The sequence below is a fragment of the Trachypithecus francoisi genome, unplaced genomic scaffold (assembly GCF_009764315.1).
Source record: "Trachypithecus francoisi isolate TF-2019V2 unplaced genomic scaffold, Tfra_2.0 Lachesis_group6, whole genome shotgun sequence".
Lineage (NCBI taxonomy): Eukaryota > Metazoa > Chordata > Mammalia > Primates > Cercopithecidae > Trachypithecus > Trachypithecus francoisi.
The window spans coordinates 85,829,443-85,835,437 of record NW_022681471.1 but is presented as its reverse complement, the minus strand read 5'-3'; the positions used below and the strand labels follow the sequence as shown (position 1 = coordinate 85,835,437).

General features: G+C 42.9%; 1 pseudogene; it reads right to left on the bottom strand.

Annotated features, from left to right (window-relative positions):
• Positions 1-255: 255 nt before the first annotated feature.
• Positions 256-1,806, bottom strand: LOC117077772 (annotated as a pseudogene).
• Positions 1,807-5,995: the final 4,189 nt, after the last annotated feature.

The window sequence follows — 5,995 nt, the reverse complement described above, 5'->3', positions numbered from 1 at the left end:
CAATTTAGTGAAAACAAGGCATTCAATGGCAGACCAGCAGCAGAAACTGCTTATTACCTAATAATCATTTTATGAAGTCATATCTATATAAAAATAAACACTAAAGAGAATAGACAACTAAAGTGACAGGCATAATTATAAATAAATACCAGATTACCAGATTTTAAATAGTAATCTGTAAAAGTTTTACTACCTAAGGATTTTCATTCAAAGGAGAAAAAATACATAGTAACACCAAGCTTGCAGAATGGGGAGTTAACAGATACATTTTCTCTTAATGGAAACCCATCTAGCTTCAGTAACATTTCTGGATGAAGCATCAAGTTACTGTTGCCCTTTTTTTTTTTTTTCTTTTTTTTGAGATGGAGTCTCTGTAGCCAGGCTGGAGTGCAGTGGTGTGATCTCAGCTCACTACAACCTCCGCCTCCTGGGTTCAAGCCATTCTCCTGCCTCAGCCTCCCGAGTAGCTGGGACCACAGGCGCGTGCCATCACGCCCAGCTAATTTTTGTATTTTTAGTAGAGACGGGGTTTCACCATATTGGCCAGGATGGTCTCAATCTCTTGACCTCGTGATCCGCCTGCCTCGGCCTCCCAAAGTGCTGGGATTACAGGCGTGAGTCACTGCGCCCAGGTTTTGTTTTTGTTTTGAGATGGAGTTTCACTCTTGTTGCCTAGGCTGGAGTGCAATGGTGCGATCTTGGCTCACAGCAACCTCTGCCTCCGGGTTCAAGCTATTCTCCTGCTTCAGCCTCCCGAGTGGCTGGGATTACAGGCATGTGCCACCACGCCGGCTAATTTTTGTATTTTTAGTAGAGATGAGGTTTCTCCTTGTTGGTCAGGCTGGTCTGGAACTCCCGACCTCAGGTGATCTGTCCACCTCAGCCTCCCACAGTGCTGGGATTAAGGCTTGAGCCACCGTGCCTGGCCACTGTTGCACACTTAAAAAGACTGGTCCAGCTGTGTTTCCTCTCATTTTAAATCCTTCTCTTCATTTAAAGTATTGGCAGGAGCATCATTACATAGATTGTCTAGAATGTCTTTGTTTAATCCATTTGACTCCTCCTTTTGATCTTCATCAGTATTAACCTCTTCAATTGTCTGTACCCTGGGTGTATTCATTAACATTATCATTTCCTAGGGACTATTAACAGCAGCTTTGCCTGCCTTCTTTCCGAGGTCGGTTGTTTATTTCTCTCAATCCTTTGTTGTTGCTCTTCTGTTAGGCTTCTACTTGACTCAGAAGCAAACATCTCACTTTCAGATGAGTTTGTCAGAAAGGGATCTAATACAGCAGCAGTTACACAATGTCCATTATTTTCCCCAACTTCATCATTATTGCTAACAACATATTCATTTAAAATAGGGAGATCAAGTCAAATTCATTTTAAACAGGTCTGAATTTCCTTTTTATTTCTCAGGTATTCAACTCGGTCAATAAAATCCTCAAACTGCAGTTTAGGGAATTACCTATGTGCCCAGTGTTCCATGTGTCTAATTAGCATCTTTAAGTCTTCAGCCTCATGACTTTTACCTTTGAATTTTGCCCTATCAAATACATGCCTTAAGGCTGGAAGCCCTCTCTCTGAAATTAATCTGTGAGCATCCAGCTTGGATATATTTATTTTAACTGCTCTCTTTGAAGGCACAGGAACAAGTGCTCCACTTCCTGATTCTTTATCAGGTTCAGCTCCTTCACCATCTTGTCTCTCTGGAGAGGCTGGAGGTAGGAAAGGAGGAAAAGTTTCATCTTCTACATGCTCATAATCTAGAAGGTTAATCATGCCATTCTCCTATGGTTCTAGCATCTTTTCCTCTGGCTTTCCTCCCTTTCTGGACTCTCCTTCTGGATTTTCTTTCCAGGTTCATCTAGCCTCACGCAGACAGCAGAGGCCACAGCGCAGAGCTCGGTGTGCAAAGTAAGCGTGCTTCTCCTATTTTCCATCTTTACATTCATGTGTATTCAGTATTTAGCTTCCACTTATAAGTGAGAACATGTAGTTTTTTTTTTTTTTTTTTCTGTTCCTGTATTAATCTGCTTAGGATAATGGCCTCCAGCTGCATCCATGTTGCTGCAAAGGACATGATTGTGTTCTTTTTTATGACTGTGTAGTATTCCATGGTGTATATCTGACACATTTTCTTTATCCAATCTGCTGTTGATGGGCATCTAGGCTGATTCCATGTGTTTGCTATCGTGACTAGTGCTGCAATGTGTCTTTTTGGTAGAATGATTTCTTTTCCTTTGGGTATATACCCAGTATGTGGGCACATTTTTAAAGAATTACTTAATTTTTGAATATGTGATATGCGTATGCTTCAGAAGCAAAGGTGAAAAGGAGTGCAGTGGGCCAGGCACAGTGGCTCACACCTATAATCCCAGCACTTTGGGAGGCCAAGGTGGGCGGATCACCTGAAGTCAGGAGTTTGAGACCAGCCTGCCCAACTTGATGAAACCTTGTCTCTACTAAAAATGCAAAAATTAGCCAGAGGTGGTGGTGGGCGTCTGTAATCCCCGCTACTTGGGAGGCCAAGGCAGGAGAATCACTTGAACGGAGGCAGAGGTTCAGTGAGCCAAGATTGCGCCACTGCACTCCAGCCTGGGCGACAGGGCGAGACTCCATCTCAAAAACAAACAAACAAACAAACAAATAAACAAACAGGGCAGTGGAAAGCTTCGTGCCATCACAGTCCATCTACCCAGTGTCCACCCCACCGTTAGTCGTTATTAGTCATTTATTATGTAATCTTCGAGTGTTTTCATTCTTTCACTCTCTCTGTGTATGTGTGTGTGTCAGATATAGATTTTTATAACTTATTAATATAACTTTTAAAACATAAACAAAAATAAAGAATACTTCTGAAAGGGCTGAAATGTCTGGGTCCCATGAACTGCCAAAATAGGCACACTGGAAAAACTGGAAATAGAATCCAACGTGAGTAGGGGGAACATATAAATAAAGGAAAAACAAAGTTCATATAAAAGTGAGAGAAAACAGAACCTGGCTGTCTCTGAAAGTGAGCTCCCATCATTTTGAGCTCTTCACAGAACAGAAGAGGGAGCTATAACCATGAACTTAGAAGAGGTTTCCTTCTAAACATACCAGAAATTAACGTCATATAAAAAGATGGAAGTGAAATCCCTTAAAAAGTTATTATAAGAAAAAGAAAAACAGAGCAAAATGACCTCACTACAGACAATGGGAGAATGCCAGAAAGATGTGCCTGCAAAACAGATGAAAATTCTGTCCTAATATTGCCAAATGAGCTCAAAGAGATTAAGAAATTAAAAAAGATAAGAAAGAACAGCATAAACCAGAAAGAGAAAAAATCAGAAATGGGGAATAGAATTTGGGAAAGAATTAGGAACAAACAAAAAGTCATTTCATAAATGCAGACTAAACTAGAAGGAAGCTGGGTGTGGTGGCACGTGCCTGTAGTCCCAACTACTTGGGAGGCTGAGGTGGAAGGATCACTTGAGCCCAGGAGTTTGAGGCTGCAGTGAACCATGATTGCGCCACTGCATTCCAGCCTAGGCAACAGATTGAGACTCTCTCTCTAAAAACAAACAAATTGGAAGTAACATAAGAGCAAATAAAAACAACAGATATTGGCTTGAGAGGAAAAGGAGAAAAGATTTTAAGATCAAAAAGAAATAAAAAGGCTTCTGGTTTTAACATGGACATAAAAAGAACTGAAAAAGAACTCCTAACCTCACAAGAAAAAACCTGGGCAGAAAGCAAATGAACAACAGCACGAACTCATCAGAGAACTGAGATCACAGGACAGGTGACCATCCTGAAATCTGGAGAGAGACACAGTACCTGCAGAGAGACACAGGACCAGGGCATTTGCTTACTCCAGGCTGAAGCCACCAGATGCTATATGAGCTGACAGAAGTTTGAACTTGAAATGTTGATGAATTTCTGGAGGCTGAGTGCAGGCTACGGAAAGAGTGTGAAGCTTTTGGGGACTGCTGTCATAGGGGAGTTCCCACCCTTTTGCAGGTTGTTTTAAAATTATTATTATTATTTATTATTATTATTATTATTATTGAGACAGAGTCTCTCTCTGTTGCCCAGTTTGGAGTGCAATGGCGCAATCTCTGCTCACTGCAACCTCTGCCTCCTGGGTTCAAGCTATTCTCCTGCCTCAGCCTCCTGAGTAGCTGGTATTACAGGAACTTGCTGCCACGCCCAGCTAATTTTTGTATTTTTAGAGAGACGGGGTTTCACTGTGTTGGCCAGGCTAGTCTTGAACTCCTGACCTCAGGTGATCCTCCTGCCTTGGCCTCCCAAAGTGCTAGGATTACAGGCATGAGCCACTGCGCCCAGTCTAAAATTGTTATTTATTTATTTATTTATTTATTTATAATAGAGACAAGGTCTCACTATGTTGCTCTGCCTGGTCTTGAACTCCTGGGGTCAAGCAATCCACCTGCCTCGGCCTCCCAAAGTGCTGGAATTACAGGTGTGAGCCAGCATGCTTGGCTAACTTTTGTAGGTTTTACTCCAGAAACCTCACCAGACTCTCACTGGATGAACAGAGAGAATCTGGAGAAAGATTCCTTCTTGCCCCCTGTGGTGCTGGCTGGAGGAGGGAAACAGTAACCACACTGCCTAGACCACCTAGCCTGTCCCCTTACAGAACAAATGGCTTAATCTACAGGGGAAAGTGTAAGGCTTATTTGAGGGACTATGTCTCAGGTATGAGATCTCTTAATTCTTTAGGGATCTGTGTCTTAGGGTGTGATATCTACAGACTATTTGGGGTTCTGCTCTCAGGGTTAACCTAAATGACAGAGAGGCTTTCTAAAGAAAAAGATATTTGGCTGGCTGTGGTGGCTCACGCCTGTAATCCCAGCACTTTGGGAGGCCAAGGCAGGTGGATCACAAGGTCAGGAGTTCGAGACCAGCCTGGCCAATATGGTGAAACCCCGTCTCTACTAAAAATACAAAAATTAGCCAGGCATGGTGGTGGGCGCCGGTAGTCCCAGCTGCTCTGGAGGCTGAGGCAGGAGAATCACTTGAACTCAGGAGGCAGAGGTTGCAGTGAACTGAGATCGCGCCATTGCACTCCAGCCTGGGTGACAGAGTGAGACTCTGTCTCAAAAAGAAAGAAAGAAAGAAAAAGACAGAAGACAGAAAGAAGGAAGGAAGGAAGGAAGGAAGGGAGGGAGGAGGGAGAGAGGGAGGGAGGGAGGGAAGGAAGGAAGGAAGGAAAGAAGGAAGGAAGGAAGGAAGGAAAGAAAGAAAGAAATGAAAGAAAGAGAAAGAAAGAAAGAAAGAAAGAAGGAAGGAAGGAAGGAAGGAAGAAGAAAGAAAGAAGGAAAGAAAGAAAGAAGGGAGAGAGGGAGGGAGGGAGGGAAAGAAAGAAAGAGAAATATTCATTCAGGGATGGGGCATTGCAATGGGAATATGTATGCCATAGTAAACTATGTGCATACTCAGGGAGGTAAAGGAAGACAAAGGTTTTTAAAGGAAAAATGAGGAGAGTTACATAATTGTTTTCAAATGATTATCCTTGGCCGCAAAGATCAGTAACAAGGGTGATGCCAGTCCAGAGTTGGATAGGCAGTTGCTAGGCAGATGTCCCCAAAGTATTTTTTGCTTAAGGTTGTAATGGCCTTTGTGCAAAATTGTGGGATTTTTTTCTTTTTAAATATATTTTTTTTGCCAGGAGTGGTGGTGCACTCCTGTAACCCCAGTTACTCAGGAGGCTGAGGTGGAAGGATCAATTGAGCATCAACCTGCAGTGAGCCGTGATCATGCCACTGCACTCCAGCCTGGGTGACAGAGTGATAGATACCCTACCTCAAAAAAACTTTTTTTAGAGATGGGGTCTTGCTATGTTGCCCATGAATGTCTTGAACTTCTGGCCTTTACCAGTCCTCCCACTTCAGCCACACGGAGTGCTGGAATTACAGCGTGAGCCACTGCACCAGGACTTTTTTCTTTTTTTTTTTGAGATGGGATCTCTCTGTGTTACCCAAGCTGG